Source organism: Sebastes umbrosus, chromosome 14 (genome assembly GCF_015220745.1).
Source record: "Sebastes umbrosus isolate fSebUmb1 chromosome 14, fSebUmb1.pri, whole genome shotgun sequence".
Taxonomy (NCBI): Eukaryota; Metazoa; Chordata; class Actinopteri; order Perciformes; family Sebastidae; genus Sebastes; species Sebastes umbrosus.
Window position 1 is genome coordinate 27,124,046 of NC_051282.1, and position 21,612 is coordinate 27,145,657.

Sequence of the window (21,612 nt, forward strand, 5' to 3'; positions counted from 1 at the left end):
TGTGGGAAATGTGAGACAAAGAGAAAAAGGGCGACGGAGAGAAAGAGCGATACAGTGAGGGAAGGAGTATGGTGTTGATATGCGAGTGTGTGTGTGTGTGTGTGTAAAGCTCAGTGGCGGATGGCTGTGAAGTTTGTGGAAGGGGTGTTGGCTGGCCCCCATGCAGACTTCCTCGCTCAGCCGTGGGGTCGACAGTCTCTCTGAAAGGCGGCATTGTCCCCTCTCTGGGCCCTCTCTCTCTAGCAGAGTAAACACAGCAGAGAGAGAGAGGAGGGATGACCGAAGGGGCCACAGCGAGGATATATACGAGGGTGAGGATGAAGGAAGTGGAGGAAGAGGAGTCCTGAAAGAGAGGGTTTGTGTGTGTCCTCTTCAGCAACCCCTGTCACCTATTCCCCTGCATAACCCTTTCCCACCCGAGTCCCACATCCACCCAACTGCATTAGGAAACCGCCCTTTGATGCGTTCGGGGTCGAGGTTGGAGGGTGTGGGAGTTGGCCGATGGGTGAGGTAGCACAGGGTCAAAGCAGGGCTACGTGTTTCAACACCTCCGTGCTCCGAGGCTAGGCTCACACGGATCAGAGCTGACCTTTCACCCCGCTCCGACCGATTGATCTTTAGCCCGATCTGATCCGACCGAGGATATCGCAGCTCATCTGACGGCGCAGAGAAAAACGAGAGCCAACACAAAGAATCAGAGAATATCAAAGCCGTGCGGCGTAAGGCGATTATGTTACAAGGGGTATAAAATCGTTTATTGTGTAATATTTTATTTGAGGGATTCAGAGAGCGAGAGAATGTGTGTGTGTGTGCGTACGCGTTTTTTGTGTGACCCCCTCCGAGGTTGGCTGTAACTTAATCTGCCTCCTGCTGTGACCCTGGGAGGTGGTCTGTAGGAGGTAAGCCATCTCTCCCCGGGGCTCTTTGCTCTCTCTTTTTCATTTTCACACACAAACACACAGAGAGAGAGAGAGAGAAAGAACGTGGTGGGAATGTCTAACAACTTTTGACGTGAAGGGCTTTAACATGTTTTAAAACACTAAAACTCATGCTGTGATACTTGCAGGAAGCAGCAATCCCTACAAATCTTATACAACTCGATATCCTTTTGAGACCCAGTCATCACTAAACTAATACAGTTAAGACCAAGTTATGAAACTGAGCAGCAGCACTCCAAAAATACAACCAAATCTCAATACTATTACACGGTTTATCATTTTATTTCCTTCACCAGAGCACCATGACAGAGAGTTATAGAGACTTATACACTAAGTACTTACTTATAGAGAGTACGTATTCATCCACATGTGTGTGTAGGGGAGGTACTGACTAACAGCTCTCAGACCAACACAGTGCACAATAGATAAACCATTGTTTGTGGTCTTTGCTTACTTGGCGGGCCCTTGTGACCCTTCAATCAGGGAGCATAGAGCACCGACCAATAAATCAGCCAGCTTAATGTTATTGGACTATATTATCTTATCATGAATTTTATATATCAGCTAGTGAGTAACAAGAATTTGCAATGAAGAATATTTTTCAACTGTAGAACGTTCTGCTCAGTGCACAGGTTGGTCATTATTCTTAAAGAGATAGTTCGGGTGTTTTGAAGTCGGGTTGTATGAGGTATTTATCCATAGTCAGTGTATTACCTACAGTAGATGACAGTCAGCATGACCTCATGTTTGGAGAAGCAGACAGGAGTTACTGCACGGGAGCAAAGCAATGTACTGCTGTTGACGGGGCCGGCAGCAAAACGTATGTTAGCCACCTAAAAGAAACACCCACCTAAAAAGATCAATATCACTTTAAGTGTACGCTATATTTAGAATATTTTTGCTGGTTTACCTTGCCGTGAGACAGCTATACAGTCTATGTTTCCGACAAAGAACTGAAGGCGTTATCTATGCTCTCACCAAAGCCACCAGACTCCGTTGAAAGAAAACAGGTATTGTGTGACTTTGGTGAATCCGGAGTGAAAAAAAAGTCACACAATAGCACAAAGAAACTAACCGATCAATTTCAGAGGAGGAACTTGATTCAAAGGTTATTACATCAATTTTCAAAAACGTGACCAAAAAAAGCAACACCTCCGAGCTAAATCTGCAGTGACTAGATTGAAATGAACTGAAGGTAAACAACTGTTTGGTAAATATGTCTCCATTAGTTTTGTGATCTTGTGGTTTGTGTAAAGACCTGCAGTTGCAGCGTGGGTCTCACGTCTAGACCTGCTGGTTTCTCCATCCACCAGGTGGGGAGGAAAGGGTCAAAGGTGACTGATTGAGGCGTGGGTGTGGTGTGGACTCTGACCCCTGACATTTGGCTTTTACATCTGTAACCGAGGACCAAGGTGGAATAAATAACTCTGCACATTTCAAGCAGGTTTACGCACACAATACTCTGAATAATCGGATTTAAAGTGATCAAAGCTTTTGCACGCTTCAAAGTAAATATGTGTTAAGATTTACATGAACTCACATCAAAGTCAGGTGAGATTAGTCAGAGACGGTTTCACACATTATCACAGACAATGACAATTAGACCAAGGTGAGGCAGGTTAATATCTTATTATTAGTATGTTTGTCACTGATTTGGAGATGCAAGTAAAACCCAAAAGCGGTCACTCCTTCATTCCCACTTCTGTCATTGCTGACGTTTCTTGAGGTAATAGCCACAACTGACCCCACCTCCGCTGACACATCCACATTTCAGCCGCCCGCATACGCCCTCCACCCCTCGCCTCCTGACGGATCACTCAACGCACACAGCTGAGAGATTTGTGTTTTTTCTTGACTCTGTCCTCCTCAAGCCAGCCGACTCCTCAGACAGGAAACCTCAGTTTCCACTCCTCCTCCTCCTCCTCCTCCTCCTCCTCCTCCTCGTCCTCCTCCTCTGGGCCTCTCATTCCCTCTTTCTCTCTCTCTCTTCATCCCTCTATTCTTTGCTTTTCTCTCACGTTCTTCCACTTCTCATCTCATTCTTCTCTCACCTGCTACTGTAACTACCTGCCTTTAATGGTACCTTAATTGCCAGATTATTTCCTCTATTCAAACCATTTCTGCAAGATAAATTCATGTAACAAAGAATAACTCTTACTGTCAATCTGAACCTCTCCCCCTTCTCCTTACCCCTGTTGCAAAAAACAAAAAAAAGCACAGGGGATCGTACACAGGATTATGTAATAGCAGCATGCATGGAGCCACTGGGGAAGAGCTATTGAGACCAGTTGTTGGAGCACGGGAACAGAAATACAGAGAGAAAGTGACACGTGTGTTCACATGCTTCAACCCAGAGAGGAATAAGGAATAAAAGAGAATAGGAATATATCACCAAAATAGAGTTTGAGCATGCAAAAAATCAAGTGATAAAGATGCAGAGGAGGAGAGGAAGGGGAAAAATACGAGACAACTCATGAGACGGGGAAGGAAGGAAAGAAAAAAGGGAGGGATAGAGGGATTGAAGGAGGGAGAGAGAGTGCAACAGGAAGCTTCTCAGCGAGCTACCGATGGCCTCCAGCCAGAGCGTTCAGACACTGAGGAATTCCAGGCAGAGGGCAGGCAGGGAGGGAAGGTGCCAGGAGGGAGGGAGGCACAGAGCGAGGAGGAGGAGGACGAGGAGGGCGAGGAGGAGGAGGAGGAGGAGGGCGGGTCGCACTTGCGGTTTGTTGTCAAAGCAGACTTCTTCATGAGAAAGGAAGAGCACGCGCTTAAAGCGACATCTCTTTGCGGTTGAACATTAACGTCTCTGTTAGGATGCAAACTTTGGTATGAACAGTCGGACATTAGCTCTCCATATGGAGATGATATGAATTATGAGACATTTAGTTTTAGTAAACGTGAATCTGTGTGTACTGTACCTTCATACTGGAATATGATTTTTTTTAAATCTAAAGATATGAAACAAGTTGAAGCATATGAAGACGGCACGGTTCAATATTAGAATAAAGAAATGTGATGCCATGCAACTAGAGCTGAAATAACTAGTGGGTTCATTGACTAGTCAGTCCATAGAAAATTAATCGGCAACTATATTGATAATCAATTAATTGTTTTAGTTATATGTCAAGCAAAAATGCAAATCATTTGGTGGTTTTAGCTTCTCTTGGACTGTTTGTTAGACAAAACAAGACATTTGAAGTTGTCACCTTGGGCCCTTGTGACCAGTATTTTTCACAATTATCTGACATATTATAGACCTCAAAGTGAGACAATAGTTAAGAGATTAATCAATAATTAAAATAATCTTTAGGTGCAGCCCTACATGCAGCATATCAGGGATTTATTGTGGTGTTATACGTTACTGACCAAAATGCAGAAGTGTGGACTTGAGCCTTTTGAATACCTTCCCCCCAGCCCAAATATTAAAAAGTATGTTATTTAAAAATCCACGAATCAATTAATTTCCTGAATCAACTAACGTTAACGCTGTTCATTCCCAAATGATTTGCACTATGCAAAACTTTTGAGTCGAACATTACAGATGGAGACGCAAATAGCAACAGAGCACATTATGACTCATTTAGGACAGGAAACTCAAATCTAGGACTTGGGACTTGAACGCAAAGACTTTCTTTTGACTTGCAAAACAATGACTTGGTCCAACTTCTGCCTACATGTATACTGGTCACTAAAAGCATGCATTTTAAACACACAGGATCCTACAGGAACCTACTGTAAAGAATACACTACTGACAGCACCGTGGATTACGGTCAGAGATTTGATATTCATGGCAGAGCAGGCTGAATCAGTGACAGGATTGTGAGTGGTACTTCATTTTAATTTAAGAGAGAGAATACTCCACCAGCATCTTATTAGCATCCAGACAGATCTGACAACAGAACAGCAATTCCACTTAGCCAGCCGTATAGTGAGATCAAGCCGTGAACGATCTATAAACAGCCATCTGACTGAGATTTCACATTGTGTCAGTAAGCCTTATGACCTGCTCAACCCGGGATTATCTCGCGACACAGTGACCTGGCTTGACTCTTGGAGGGACTGTGGGACGGACGGGTGGAGGGATGACGGATGAGTTTCAAGGGAAGCGTGCATTATCAGATCAATATTGTAATGCTTGCCTTTGGCGAATGAGAATCTGACTTTTGACATGCAAAGCTCTTTAGAGAATCTGTTTTGGAATAAAAGCAATCGACCAAGAGAAGAGAAGAGAAGAGGCAGGTACAGGGGAGGAGAGAGCTGCTGCACATTGGCATGAGGCTAGGAAACTTCCCCCAAAGCCACAGTCAATTTATTAGACTCCCTAGTAGCTGCTATGTGACATGAACAGTACGTGATGGAGAGGCCACGTGTAGCAACATGTGTTTTGAGTCACTGGTTAGTTTTTCTCTCCCACCTACTCCCGTTCAAAAATCACATCCATACGTTTTTAATCAGCTGAAACGGTCTTAATCTATACTGTAGCATCGGGGGGCAGCAATCAGCGGTGAACAGATAATCCTCCAGGGGTCGGTGACTCAGCGTCGGGGTAGGTTTACTGCTCAAACACGCTGACGCTCGAGGCACTTCGCACGACGGTACCGAAGGCTTTGAAGTGTGGTGAGTAATCTTACAATAACGTGGGGCATTTCACAACAATGCAGTTTCATAGCGCAGCAAAGGAACCAATGAACGCAGCAGGAGACCTTAGGAGAAGAAGAGGAGACTTGATTTGATCGACATCCCCTCCCTGACTAACTTTGACCTCCCACTAACTCTGCTGGGCCTCTCTACCTCCTGCAGCCCACTGAAAGCATTCCCTCTCTCATCTTTACTTCCATATAAATAAAAACTTGCATAATCCCCCTCAGCCCTATTCCCTCTCGGCTTCCTCCTCGCTTCCTCGGGCTATATCCCCATCGTCTGTCTTCGCTTTCTCCTCTTCCTCTCCTTCATCGACCCCTCTCACATCTCTCTCTCTCTTCACTGCTCTCTCCCCCCCATTTTCAGCCCATTCCTGTGGCCTCTCCCCACAGGCAGTGATGCAATCCTCCGACTCCTGCGCGCAATCACAGGGTCTGGAGTCGGCTCGCCAGCCAAAGCAGGGGCGTCACCACACCACGCTCAGTAGGAAAGCAACAGGAGAGGAAAGACGAGAGGTGGTGGTGGTGTTGGTGGTGGTGGAGGGGGGGGAGAAAAGAAGAAATGAAGCCAAAGAGAGAGAGAAAGAGAGAGAGAGAGAAAGGAAAAACAGTGGTGGTGATAGAGGAAAAAGCCCGGCGATAAAAGTTAACAGCTCTGTTTTTACAGTTTGTGCATATTCACAACTAAACTTGGGGTAAACAGGCCTTTTGTTTTATGTGCATGTGGTGAGGTGCGGGGAGGGGGGTGTATTGTGACTCTTTAAGGAACTTTTGAATGCTTCCCAGCTCGTTGCCCTCTCATCAGCCCACCAACCAGCTGTGTCCGTTTAGCTGGGTTTTTTTGCTGGATAGGCTCTGTGTTTCGGAAGTGATGGTTCTTTGCTAACTCCCACACGAAAATGCTGTCATTCCAGCTGACTCACACCGACATTAGCATTATTCTGTAACAGCGAGACTGGCAGTATGAAATTCAAGTAGTATTCGTGGAGGTGTAACGTTGTCAGATCTGGCATTTTAACATAATCTCTGGAGGTCTGTACTTATCCAAACATCATTTTCTCCTTATGTGGGTATATAATGGATATGCTGAGCCCTGTAGAGATGCATGCATGCAAAGAGTGATCTTATCAAACACAGTGCACTTAGACATGGATGGAAAGGGAGGTTATAGGAAACTGAAAACCGTATGTGCAGATGTGCATGCATGTATACAAGCACCCATTCACCCCTGGTTTGACGGCTCTGTAGAGGCAGACCTCCCCTGAAGGCAGCACAAATGAGCACAAGGTCAGGTTAGGAATGCGGAGCACTGGCACCTGCCTAAATCTTTAAAATACCAGCTTCTCCCAGCACACAAACAAAAGGCCACTCCCTAAATCCCAGGGCAGGGTTTAGGCGTTTAGAGAACTGACTTCGACCCACAACAAAGCACACAGGTGTGCATCCCCAAAAACTGTATCACTGAATATAACCACCAAGCGTCCTTTCAAAACATATCTGAATGTCCGAAGCAGCTGCGGTTGAACTCGACAGGTCTGTTATATTCCCTCACTGGTGAAAACTCAGCACCAGTTCTAAGCCACTGGGTAGGAGGGAATGGGAGGAGGTCCAGAAATCTCCCCTTCTTGCTCTCCCACACAGTTAACAGCGAGCTATGGGAAGATTAATAGGGGTGGCATGCGTATGGAAACTGTGGTGCGATAAGCAGCGAACCCAGAGTGTATTTCAACTGGACCAATGTGGTTTATCCTCCCAATGACAACTTAAAGAGTCAGGGAGGCATTCGGTACATGCACACGTAAACAAACTGACTTCACAGCCTCTTATAGACTATGCATACGTGTACTAGTGCACAGCACGCTGGAGTTCAGACCAGTTCAGAGCGCTGCTGTGGTACCGCTCCAGCTTTGGGAGGGGTGCGCCTGTCTCACAGTCATTTCCTGGACGGGAATATTATGGCACCACACGCATGAGAAACAAACCCCCGTTCGCGCTGCACACACTGACCCCGGCCACTTTCATTCGCCTGCAACTCAATAAGCCAGCGGCACATAGTGAACTCCCTGGGAAGCTCCTCATTCAATAGCCGCGGTAATATGATCCCAACAACAGCTTTATGCAACGCGGCCGCAGGGAGGCTGGGGGGGGGGGGCAACGCATGGGAGGGTGGTGGTGGTTGCGCTTTTTATCGCTGTGTGGTCGGTTGGTGAGCAAACTTGTCAGTCTTGAGACCTTAAAGAAAGTACACTGCAACAGCATTTTTATGTTAAACTTTTAATTTGACCTTTAATTCTCAGGAAAGACAACTGAATAATTCACCCCTCTGGCATAAACTAATATTCATCAGTTTTTATTCATTTTTTGCCCGTTTGAGTATTTCTTTCAGTTAGTACTCTCCATTTCTTTCTCCTTCTCTCACTCACTGAAGGTCCTTTCAGACACAACGCTTGCGCCAAAGCACAATAGCTTTTCGGTACGTCGATATGTCGGGCCCTGCAAGCTGTGATGCAGCTCAAATATGGGCTCAAACTGCGCTGTGTGGCGAGCATAGACTGCTCTCTTCTGCTGGGAAACAACATTTGGTGTAGCTCTATTGTCGCCCGGGTGGAAACAGTTGAGCTTATACACGCTGTACAGTGCCAGAAACAGTTTAAGATAACGAAAAGGAAAACAAAGTGTGAAGAGAGACATACGGGAGAATTGTGACCCCGGGAGGAAACCGGGAGAGGGCGATGAAAAACGGGAGTCTCCTGGGAAAATCGTGAGGGTTGGTAAGTATGTTGCTGAGGCCCAATCAGACACGTTCTACGGTGGTGTCGTAACTTTTCTACATCTTTGCCTCCAGAATTTCTGGACGGCCTCTCCCCGTCCCTGGAGAGGAGTTTGGTGACACCTGTGCACCAGCCTCGCTGCACAGGAGAGCCAAGAGAGGAGGTGGGAGGGGGGGTACACAGAGCCAGATGTGCTTTGGACGGACAGGGAATGTCTCGGTTAGTCTATATGTGCAGAGAGAAGAGACAGGGCAAGGAAAATCATACTGAAAGGGGAAGAAAACAGGAAGAGGGAGAAACACAAAACAGCAGAGAGCAATTAGCAGACAAAGTGACGTGATGTGTGTGTGTGCGTCGGGGGGGCAGACACACACTCAATCAACGAGGTCCTGCTTCTTTAAATTTGGGCGTGCCCCCCCATACTGTTACTGCTATACCTCCATTTCAGCCCTCCATCACCAGTGATCTCACATATATGTACGCACAAAGCCGGTGTTGTCTTTTCCTTGTGAGGCCGTGCCAACTTAACTCCCTCCTCACACGGGGCGCCTGCTTTCTCTGAGTAACCCTCCGCCCCGCCGCGTCCCCTCCCACCGCGGCTGGCATTAAGACAAGGTCAATATGACAGTCTTTTCTCCCTTTATCTCCCTCCCTCTCTGTATTTTCTGTGTTTTCTAGCTCAACTAAGTGACAGGCTCCACCCTACAGCTTTTATCTTTTTGCGGCTCCGACCGAGAGAAAAAGAGAGAGAGAGAAACAGAAAAAGAGAGAGCAGACTAGAGACAGATGCAAGGGGACAGATGGAGGGCGAGTGAGATGGCGACAGACAGAGTCGAGCATAATGCCGTAAAATGGAGTAGCACTGAACTCTTGGTTTAAATTTGGTTGGCGTGTGTGCGATCCGTTTGGAATCGAGCAGAAAGATCTGGAGCCGATTCCTCTTTTGATTTGGCGAGACACGCTGGGAACAGCGAGGGCTAATGAATGTGCTGTGGTCAAATGCAATCATACAGTGTATCGGCACGGCGTCGGGAAGAACGGGCCTGAGAGGGGATCTCAATTAGTGTTGAAGGTCAGGGCGATGCTCGTGCTCTTATGCACTCTTCTGTCCTGAATCAATACTGACATTTAGAATCAATTAAGAGATAGCCGAGCTCACCGAGGCCGACAGCGCCATTTATTGCAAACAAGAAGCAATCGGACGCAGTAAAAGAGAGAGACGGGCCGTGTTAAAGATTCAAGATGGCTGCTGGAAGTCAATTATTGAAACTTTTAGGGACCAAATTAAAACAGCGAGGCTATTTCAAAGAAGCATCTGAGGTCAGAATAAGTCTTTATTTCACAAACCTCAAAGTTAAAACATTTCCAAATTACATAAGGCTCCCCCTCATGAGAGAGAAGAAGAAAAAAAACAGCACATATGAATTAAATTAGTGCTGGCAACATCTCCACAACACCACAGAGAAGGTAAACACTTACAGGCCAAACTTTTTCTCCCTTTTTTTTTACCGCATGTATAAGATGTCTTATATAATGTAAGCGTCACTCGTGAAGCAGGGGGCTCATGGAAAGTGGGAGACGAAAATGCAAGGGAGGGAAAAGAGGGAGTTAAAAAAGAAGCGAGGAGGAGATGGAGTCCCGGGGAGTCGGGGACGGAGGGGGTGAAGAGAGGGGGGGCAAAGTCTGGAAGCTAGCTGACAGGACTGGATGTGCCCAGACAGGGAGCCGGGCCCAGGCCCAGACTTGAGAGACTTATTTGAGTCTCCGAAATGCCTCACCCGTCTCCCTCATTCCCCCTTCTTTAAAAAACACCATCAATCCCTCTCCCCCCCGTCTCTCCATGTTATTCCTCACCCGTACTTACAGGCCTCTTGTCCGACTCCTCCCTTTCTTTTCTCTTCAAACAAGCAAACATACATACCTCTGAAGTGCTGCAGCGCTATGGAGGGTAAACTGGAGAATCCAGGGTGTTGGCCAAGCAAGTAAATAATAATACAAAGCAGCTGTGCCTCCACTTAAACTGTGAGCGTATTACTGCACAGCTCCCACATATGTAAAAGCTCCTATAAGTTATTAATGTATGGTTGGTGGAAACCCAAAATGGGACTTAAATCAGGCTTTCCTCTAATCCCTCCACCTCTTCTCTGACAGCTCCTTAACATCGCTGTTATTCTTTCAACTCTTGGCGTTTCTCCTGTATTCTCTCTTTAACTTTTCCTCATCCAGAGCTCCCAGACATGGTCTGCGTATTGTCTGAAAAAGGCTCTGCGAGCTGAAATTCTCTCACGATAGAAACACTGAGCAGGGAGCGCAGAAGGAGCATTAAAGAGAAGAGGTAGGGTGGGGTAGCTGGAGCGAGGCACTGAGTTGTCTGTGTTTATTTTGGAAATGCAGGCCTGCAGACTCGCAACAGAGGAACTGACCCCTAAACTTCGCCGCGGCAGATCCTCGCAGAGAGAGCAAGAGTCCTGTGCTCGTTTGGGATGTCCCACACAGGTGATTTAAAAAGAAGGGTAGACCATATATATATCCCCCCCGAGGAGGGCCTTTTAACCGCACCCTGGGGACCCGGGAACGGTCTGCTCCAGGAGGAAACAGAGAGGCCGTGAGGTGATTAGTGGTTACAGTTTAACTGGAGAAAAATGCACGCTCCGTGAGCCCGGCCAGCCAGGGAGCAAAGCGGTATGCACCGGTCTCCTTCACTTTGCAAGTTAGTGTGAGTCAAGCTCCGTACATCCGCTCTGTCTATTCTTAACGTATATGGGTCCAGGAGTCTGGCCATCAGACGCATCACACTGCTGCACTCCTAAGTATGCGTGTGTCACCTCCACTGCTGCACATATGGCAATGATTAGTGATAAGACGTTTAGTGAGGAAAAAAGGCACAGTCATTTTCAAGTTTAACTTCAGTTCAGCCACTGAATCAGCTCTGGTTCAACTTCGATTTTAATGAGTCTCCTTGATGACTTCAGCCTTGTGGCTCGTATGAAATCCACTGGTTTAACATGCGGCCAATATCATCTGCAAAATAACCAAAGATTTGCCAAAGTAAGGAGGTCAAGTTTGTAATAATATCAGTAACAATTAGGACTTTCAATCAATTAAAATATTTAATCGCATGGTTGTACATAGTTAATCATGATTAATCACACATTTTTTATATGTTCAAAATGTACCTTAAAGGGAGATTTGTCAAGTATTTAATACTCTTATCAACATGGGAGTGGGTGAATATGCTGCTTTATGCAAATGTATGTATATCTTTATTATTGGAAATCAATTAACACTTAACAGGTACTGCATTTAGCATAACAATTATATATGTTCAAATCATAACATGGCAAACTGCAGCCCAACAGACAACAACAGCTGTCAGTGTGTCAGTGTGCTGACTTCACTATGACTTGCCCCAAAAGTGATTATCATAAAGTGGGCATGTCTGTAAAGGGGAGACTCGTGGGTACCCATAGAACCAATTTTCATTCACATATCTTGAGGTCAGAGGTCAAAGGGACCCGTTTGAAAATGGCCATGCCAGTTTTTCCTCGCCAAAATTGAACGTAAGTTTGTATCGTTATTTGGCCTCCTTCACGACAAGCTAGTATGACATGGTTGGTACCGATGTATTCCTTAGGTTTTCTGGTTTCATATGATGCCAGTAGCGTTAAAGAAATTAGTGGTGTTAAAGCATTATTATCGCGTTAACTTTGACAGCCCTAGTAATCATATCAGGTGGATTGTAAACCTGAACAACGTATCCTCGTACAACGGTTCGTATGATATCTTACAAAAAGTTATTCCTCATGTTTCGCGCGTTTTCCTACAAATGTTCAGCAACACGTGTCAAATTCTCCTTGTTACATTCATACAGTCTTAATTTTCCATGGGATTTATCCAAATCTGATACCACTTCATACACCATTTCCCCCCTCTAGCTCATTTCACTGAGGGGACTTATTACTTCATCATGCATCTCCTCTGACATTTTCAGCCCAATCAAAGGTCAAGAGCTGGGATGTGTAACTCCATTCAACATAACGTTAGTCATATTTAACGGATGAATCACTAAATTGTCTGATTCTTGTCTACGAGTGTAACCACAGAGAGGACATATCTGTCATGAGGATCTATTATAATGTGGCTCTTATTATCCCTGTGAAGATAAATGTGAGTGTGAATCAGGTGCTATGTTTTTCGCTGCGTGCTGCCTCATTCACTGACCACTATAATCCTCCCTCCCCTGCTGCTCAGTTGCCTTTCAGCTTTGACCGTAATCCCCAGCAGCTATGAAACCCCACTGTGATATCAATTCAAACACTCACACTGGCTCTCCCACTGTAGTTTGTACCACTCCACCCAATTACTGGTAGCAGTTTTCCCTCCAGTGGAAAACATATTTTTTAGTGGCCCCACAACAAGCCGACAACACTGCGTGAAAAAACAAAACTCACTGTTGTGGAATTCAGACTCGTACTTGCACTGTAAGAATCAACTGCTTCTTTTTTACATGAGGTGCGGTACGCTTTTATTAGACTGGTTTTAAGGCATTAAGTACAAGTGCACTGTGGGTTCCCACCATCCTTCCACCGCACGCCTCGTGGTTGTTCTCTGACGCAGGGATATGCCATTAGGGTCCACCTTTTCCACCATAAAGCAGCTGCCTTTACCCTCGCACGGTTTGAGGTATGATGTCACACGGCTGTGGCGTGGGGCAAAATCTTAAGGCATGGGGGAAAATTGGGGAGGTGACAACCACACCCGTGATTTGATTTAAGTGACTGGTTTTGGTGGAAAGCCTTTATATGGAGTATCTTCTTGCGTATAAATTGCAGCAAGTTGGTGTCAAAACTCAGCAGCTGTCCAAGTTTCTACATCTGGCCAAGCGTGCAGGCAGGATGAGAAAATGTACAGAGAAGAAAAAAAAAAAGTCTGCCTACACAAACACATCCTGAGAGTGTGGAATGCCACCACAGGGACGCACAGCTGGACCCCAGTGGACATCTGGCTTTATGATGGCGCAGCTGAGAGCCTTTTTTCTCTGCTGTGTAAGAGTGGCGGTGGTGGTGATGGACGCCTCTGCGTCTGGCCCCCAGTCTTTTCTGTCAGATGGATGTTGTGGTTGACCTGCGGCTGAACTGATCATCAGCTGATTGGATAAACAATGCGGCGAGTGGGCTGTGGATGCGAGGAGCACCTGTGCTCACAGTTCAGAGAGGGGTTATGGATTAAATAGCAGGGGCCTGGAGGAGGAGGAGGAGGAGGGAGTCTATAAGTCCTCCCCACATACTCTGAGAGAGGGCCCACAGCCAGACCTCCTCCGGGTCTCATATGATATCTGTGTGACGGCTTCTCTCACGCGCCCACACGTTATATATTGTTCACACAGTCACCTTGGAAATACACAGCCCATCCGCCAGCCCCCCCTCATGAGTGTGCCTCGATCTGCATTGTGGGCCTATAATGCATTTTAATGATCGGGCCTTATTCCACTCCAGCACAGGGCTTGTTAGGTCCGCCTTGGCAGGACCGCGGCTCTTTTCCCCCTAGCTGGCATCTTCTGGAACAATGGGCCCATGGGAGGCAGCCAATGGGGAGAAGGTCCGTCCCAAACCCCCCGGTCCCAGTGTGCACACAATTAGGCTTAGGGACAGTGGAATTGCTTAATTGGAGTAAAATGGCTCTTTATCTAGGCCTCTGTGCTTGTGCTCATCCTCGGTCCCCCTGCGCTACATAGCCTCGGCCTCAACTAACTTAGGAGTTGGTCCAAACACAAAAATGATTTAAAAAGAGGTTATCAACAGCATCTCTCTTCTTATCCCATACATGTTTTAAATGGGGAATATCAACTTCTGCGCTCCAAGAGACGATTCAGAGTCCCTACATTTAACCTGCATCAGGCTAAAGAACGCTTTTCTCCATCAGTCTATCTTGCTGCTTAATAATAAATAATGTGCTGCTAAAGACGTGTAAATCCAGAGGACAGATGGTCATTTTGTAATGGGTTATGTATGAATAATGGTGATGTGTTTTGTTTTTGTCTGATGGGTCTTACTTGTCTGTCTGTCTATGGTAACAGTATGTCTATTGGATGTGTACTTTTTCTCAAACTGAGCTGCCTATGGATGCAAAATGAATTTCAGTATCGTATCGTATCGTATCGTATCGTATCGTATCGTATCAAGCATAAAGACACTCAGTGTGTTCCAATCCACGTACTTCTTGAAGTACACTTCAATGTAATGCACTGTGTGCACTCTGTACTTACTTGAGTAGTGCGTACATTTCAACGGGGTAGGGTCGTCTCATATCGAATACTCTGTGGCGCACTGACCGGAAATGACGATCGTAACATTTCACCGTGGCCCGCTAACCGCCAAAATATCTTCTTCTTCTTCTGGGTTTTAAGGCAGCTGGCATCCTCAGGTTTTACCCGTCAACTACCCAACAAAATATCTGCCTGCTTTGTTGAAGAAAAAAATGAAAGCAGAGTGGAAATTACGTTTCCAACGTCGTCGCCTACTCCTACGACGTGTCTTCCTGTTGGCTGAAAATGCACCGGTATGTTTACGTATTGTTTTATTCTGTTATCTACGTATGTTTGAATAGCGGTCATGGTGCTGCCCCTTCCGCTACGTAGCCAAGATGGCGACAATTGAGTGTGAAAAGTGTCCAGCGTTCCACACTCAACGATTTGACCGTTTTGAGTACAACATCCGGGTAATTTGAGTGCAGTGCATTTTGCCATGCTTCCCAGTGTGAACGCACTTGTGCACTCAAAATAGTAAGTGTAAGTACAGAAGTACGCGGATTGGAACACACTGACTGAGACATATTTTCATGTGGAAGTAAATCCGAGAATTAGTTTCGTGGGTGTTTTACCTCACAGCTGTATTTACCAATACATGACTGTGTTTTAAGTGGATGCCAGCAGTCTGTAGACGTTGAACACTTTATCAGATGTTGTGACAGAACATCAGAGAGCTCAGCATCTTGCACAACAGCTGGCTGAGCTGCTATGTCCGCCCCTGTCTGTGTGTCTGTCTGTCTATCTATATAGGGCAGGATTTGTACTGTAAAAATGTCTTGAGGAAAAAGAGGCTAGTTTATAAGAGAGGATGCAAAAGGTGTGTAAATGTGGCACCAGTAAAAGGCACGTACACCAGGCCTGGCTGTATGACAGACAGTGTGTCCAGGCTGCAGGATATATGGGCGCACCGCTGGAGAGAGAGAGAGAGAGAGAGAGTCTCTCTGGAAAATAGGTCACTACCCTGTTTGAACTCGTGCACATTTTTTTTTTTCTCCAGTGCACTCAGACCAACGTGGACACACAGACACAATGTACAGGACTGACATGCATGCATGCTACACCCAGCTCCATGGCTTCTTACCTTACACCGTGGGTATATGGCCGAGATATCTCCTCCTCTTCTCGGTGCAAACTTCTGCACGCAAAGTCCTCAAAGCTGCGTCGTCGGTGTCAAATGACTCCTCGTCAATGTGTCGCTTATTTACAGGGAATATAAACCTGATGCGTCTTGGAGAAAGATGTGTCTATGCGTCTGGAGAGGCGGTCCGTTTCCAGACCATTGTCGGGATTCTTTGTAAGCATGGGAATAAAAAAAAAAAACACACAAGCTGCGTGTGTTTGTGTGACAGCTGGCAAATAAAGACTAATCTATGGAATGACAGCTCTTGTGGGATGATAAACACTCATGCATGTTATCACACCACTGGAAAAAAAAAAAAGTGTAAACACCCAAATCCGTCAGAGGAGAGAGAAAAAGGGGTTTTGCGTAAAATTCAGAGCGCATCGCTTAATGCTGGTCAGAGTGGAGGTTTCCTATAAGGGTGGTTTCTTCGGTGCTTTTCCAGATGCAGAGGTGGGGCTGTTTTGCTTTCTTTCCTCTCAGTTGTCCTCGTGTGTCTTCTGGCTTTTCTTTTATTTGTTGTTCTTGTTGTTGTTGTTCTAATCTGTGAGGACTCGAGGAGAGACGCTGAGTGTTGGTGGTGTTAGTCTCCCCTAAAGACCGTCTGAAGCTCACAGACAGACATCCAGCCCGGAGAGCCTCAGCCAGCAGCCCGTCAGGACCAGCCCAGAGTCTGCCAGCTCAGCGGAGGAGCTTACTGCTCCGCCCATCATCATCCAGCCGGCTCCTCTCTCTCTCTCTCTCTCTCTCTCTCTCTCTCTCTCTCTCTCTCTCTCTCTCTACCTCTCTCTACCTCTAACTCTAACCCTATAATAAATTAAAAAAAACATATATATACAATTCATTAAGCAAATTACAATATATAGATATTTAAAAAGAACATGCATGTAAATGTAAGAAAACAATAAAGAAGTAATTCATGTTTTTTGTGTCAATAAAACAAACAAACAAATACAAATATATTGCAATATTAAAGGATAAATATTAAAAAATTAAAAAAAAGAACCCATGAATTAGAGGAGTAAATTAAAGGCAGAGTGAGTTACATCTATTATGTGTTGTTAATATCTCTCTAATGTCTCTCTCTCTCTAATGTCTCTCTCTCTCCCTCTCTCTCTCTCTCTTCTCTCTCTCTCTTCTCTCTTACTCTCTCTCTTATCTCTTACTCTCTCTCTTTCTCTTCTCTCTTACTCTCTCTCTCTCTCGCTCTCTTACTCTCTCTCTCTCTCTCTCTCTCTCTCTCTCCTCTCTCCTACTCTCTCTCTTCTCTCTTACTCTCTCTCTCTCTCTCTTCTCTCTTCTCTCTCTCGCTCTTTTACTCTCTCTCTCTCTCTCTCTCTCTTCTCTCCTACTCTCTCTCTCTTCTCTCTCTCTCTCTTGTCTTTTACTCTCTCTCTTCTCTCTCTCTCTCTTCTCTCTTACTCTCTCTCTCTTACTCTCTCTCTCTTCTCTCTCTCTCTCTTCTCTCTTACTCTCTCTCTCTCTCTCTCTCTCTCTCTTTCTCTCTGTCTCTCTCTCATCTCTCTCTCCCTTTCTCTCTCTCTCTCTCTCTCTTTCTCTCTGTCTCTCTCTCATCTCTCTCTCTCTCTCTCTCTCTCTCTCTCTCTCTCTTTCTCTCTCTCTCTTCTCTCTTACTCTCTCTCTCTCTCTCTCTCTCTTACTCTCTCTCTCTCTCTCTTGCTCTCTCTCTTTCTCTCTCTCTCTTTCTCTCTCTCTCTCTTACTCTCTCTCTTCTCTCTCTCTCTCTCTTCTCTCTTACTCTCTCTCTCTCTCTCTCTCTCTCTCTTGCTCTCTCTCTCTTTCTCTCTCTCCTCTCTCTCTCTCTCTTTCTGTGTGTGTCCTCATGGCCATCTCTCCTCTCCGCCTCAGCTCCCCTCCATCAACAGGCCTTATATCATGAAGGGTCTCTATTTCACTGTCTGTTCTGTTCTTACATAATTTAAAAAAAGGTCTGACTTCCAGGCAGCCTGTTCTTGACATTTACTATAATACTAATGTATATTTCCACCCCCATAAAGCAATGCAACACCTGCAGATATGTACAACATTAAAACATACATTGGAAGACAGAAGACAATATAGTTTGAGAATTAACAAAATCAGAAAAATGTAGTCTACAACTAGGCGGGGCAAGATATCAATACACGTCACTCCACTGTTCACATCCCTCCACTGGCTCCCAGTTTGCCGCTCGCATCAATTTCAAAACCCGGTTGCTGGCCTACAAAACGGCAACAAAAACATTTCCCGCCTACCTGAACTGCCACCCACGATGCTCGGCCAATGAAAGGCGCCTGGTACTCCCATCACAACAGGGCCCTATAAGTCTTGGAACGAGTTACCGAACTCCATTCGATCCGCAGAGTCCCTTTCCACCTTTAAGAAAAATAGGCCCAGCTCTTTCATGAACACCTCTGCACCTAATGACACTGATGCTATTGATGATGATGATGGTATTGAGGACTTGAAGCTGTTGTTGGCACTTACTCACCTTGTTCCCTCCTATGTAGATTCAAACTCTCAGATGTACGCCGCTTTGGACAGAAGCGTCTGCTAAATGAAATCCTAGAATTGTTGTAATATGGCATTGAAGGTATTGATTCGGAATTTTGAACCGAGAAGTATAAAGAGCGGCAAACGGGGTCGGGGTGGATGGATGGGTCAAAATACACAGGACTTTCATCCAGGAGACCCGTTGTTTGTGTCCCGTGTGAAACCAGAAGTCCAAATTGATTTATTTGTCACATACCTTCTGTACTTAAGTTACGCTAGTTCCGGTGTTATTTAAACCCAAACCGCAATCTTTTCCTAAACCTAACTAAGTCGATCTTTTCCCTAAACCTAACCAAGTAAAAGGAAATTGACACGTGCATCACGTGTTGCTGGACATTTGTATAAAAAAACATGAAAAATATGTTGTTGAAGGTCGTGCCGAGCGTCGCAAAAAAAGGGAAATTTGTGTCAATTTTCTGAATTTACCAGACTTTTCTAGCTGTTCTATTATTTGCCTTTACTCACATAGTCATTATATCCACAGTACTGATGATTATTTATCAAAAATGTCATTGTGTTAATATTTTGTCAAAGTCAACCCTACAATCGTCTCCATATCAATATCGAGGTATTTGGTCAAAAATGTTGTTATATTTAATTTTCTCCATTTCGCCCAGCTCTATACCTACAACATTTGTCTTCACTTACAGCATTTAAAGTATTTTCTATTATACCTGTGGCCTGTTATAGGCACGTTTTCAGTGGACAAGTTCAGGGGTTTTGATTACGTTTTTGAGAGTCTGTTTGTTCTTCAAATATCTAGTTAATCGTGTTCACTCAAAAAACAACCTCTCAATGGTAAATAAGAATAACCTCTTGAGATCTGCAGTGAAATTAAGGCTGCAACTAACGATTATTTTCATTGTTGATTAATCTGACAATTATTTTCTTGATTAATGTATTAGTTGTTTGGTCTATAAAATGGTGAAAAATGTGGATCAGTGTTTCACAAAGCCAAAGATGACGTCCTCAAATGTCTTGTTTTGTCCACACTGAAAGATATTCAGTTTACTGTCATAGAGGAGGAAAGAAACCAGAAAATATTCACATTTAAAAAGCTGGAAAATTTAGACTTTTCTTTCTTTAAAAAATGACTCAAACCGATTAATCAATTATCAAAATACAGGTAGTTGCAGATTAATTTAATCCGCAAATAATCAATTAATCGTTGCAGCTGTAAATGTATATTTCCACCCCCATAAATCAATATATAACACTTGCAAATATGTGTTACAGTAAACATACTGGAGGAGAGAAGATTGAGACAATACAGAAAAATCTAAATCAAATAAATTAAGCCAAATTAACAGCATTTGTCTTCACTTACAGCATTTTCAGTGTACAAGTTTAGAGTGTAAATTAGGGCTGGGCCATATGGCCAAAATCTTCTATCCCGATACAGATCAGTTCATATCTCGATAACGATATATATCACAATATAGCATGTTTTCTGGTAATTCAATAAATAAATAGTCTATATGAATTAACCACATGGTATTTTTGTATACTGCTGTGGGAATTAAATACTTGACAAATAAAAAGTACTTTCTCATTTTTAGAACTTGAGTGCAAAACGAACAGTTTTAAGTGAATTTCTAGAAAAAAATTAATAAATTTATAGCAGGCCTATATCATAATAGACACGATATAGAAAAATATACATACCATAGACATTTTTATATTGTTTTGATGATATGTATCATCATATTGCCCAGCTCTAGTCTAAATCACACAACAAATGTACATTACATTTGAATACCACATAAAATGGTGAACTCATAAAGTTTTTGTTGAGATGTTCAGAGGTTTGATTACATTTCTGAGTTTATAGTCGTTCAAATATCTTGTTGATCGTGTGCACTCAAAAAACACTTTCTTATCTCATGTGGAAATTAAGAATAAGCTTCAGAAATCTGCAGTGAAATTCATGCTTTTAATATTGTAACATTACAAGCCAGATTTATCACAGGTCTGACAGCCTCAAAAGCAAACATCACCACCACTTTTATATGAGTTTGTTTTTTTTCAAGACAACTTGCAAAGATAGCTACCATGTTGAATAAAGTGGTGTTGCATACAGATGTTTCTGTTTTGTCCACTCTGAGGCGTCCAGTGTTTTTCAGTGATTCTGGGCTAAATCTGTTCATCAGAAGCTGCTTCATCTTTTCACTGTGCCTCCACTAGAGGGCCCAAAGCATCCTGGGAGAAGACTGAATTAACTCAGGAGCCCTCAGAGATTTTATTCATTAGTAAGAACTGTTTTGCCTTATATTTCCATTTTAAGGAAAGTCGTAATTAGATATTTCTAAATAATTCTCAAGTCCATAAATATATTTTCTTGCTGTAAAGATCCAGATTTCTTAATGTCCTCGAAAGCAAGATTTCAGACCTCAGTTTCAAATAAAAATTTAAACAGCTCAGGTTTTATTTTTGTGTATTTGTTTGGAAGTTAATGATGAAGTTCATGGAAAATGATGTGTGCAGCGGTAGAGACAATTCAATGAACCCAAATAAGACCAAAACACTTTCAACTTCTAAAGCTTTCTGCAGTTAAAGTTTCATGATCATTTAGTGTCAAGGGATTTTAAATATTTCAGTATTGCAGTAATACATTTAGCAACTATTGTGTATTATGCATTTTGGTATTGCATGTAATATTTAACTGTGCTGTGTTCTGCATTTTACTTCAGCTGCTTTTTTTAATAGGTTACAGGTCGACATTTGTAGTAGAGCTGCAACAATTAATCGATTAGTTGTCAACTATTAAGTAAATCGCCAACTATTCAAAATTAAATACTTACAAATTTACATTACTAGTTTATAATTACTTATGTTTATATTCAAGCCCTATATTTTAACTGCACTGTTTTATGCTGTAGATTATCATTTTGCTTTTACTTTTACTTGTGTTATTTCCCCTTTTATATATACGTACATATTTTATGAGCATTGTTGAGGCCTTGTTAGAAGTGGGAACCGAACGTCAGTTATCTTGCACAGAGATAAACAAAACATTCATTCTGGACCCGCCAATTTTTTTTTTTAATGATTAATTAACATTCATAATAATTATTTTCAGGAAAAGCCATATTTTATACTTTATATTTGGCACCTTTCTAAAAGCCCTGTGGATGTATTATTATTTTTTTTAAATATTTGTCTACATAAAACTGTTATCAATAAGACCTTTAATTGTAACGTATGTGTTTAATGGCCTAGAATAAAGAGCTACATTCAAAAATTATTAGGATTTTTTTGCCAAATGATGCAAAACAAATTCTG

At 43.7% G+C, this 21,612-nt stretch overlaps 1 protein-coding gene across 2 annotated transcripts in view; it reads right to left on the reverse strand.

The window, feature by feature from the left end:
- glis2b (GLIS family zinc finger 2b) overlaps window positions 1-16,550 on the reverse strand; it is a 31,814-nt gene extending 15,264 nt beyond the window's left edge. For both annotated transcript variants that reach the window (XM_037793572.1, XM_037793571.1), the window contains exon 1: window positions 15,739-16,550. The gene's annotated coding sequence lies outside the window, so the exon portion shown is untranslated. The remainder of the gene's footprint in view (window positions 1-15,738) is intronic.
- Window positions 16,551-21,612: the final 5,062 nt, after the last annotated feature.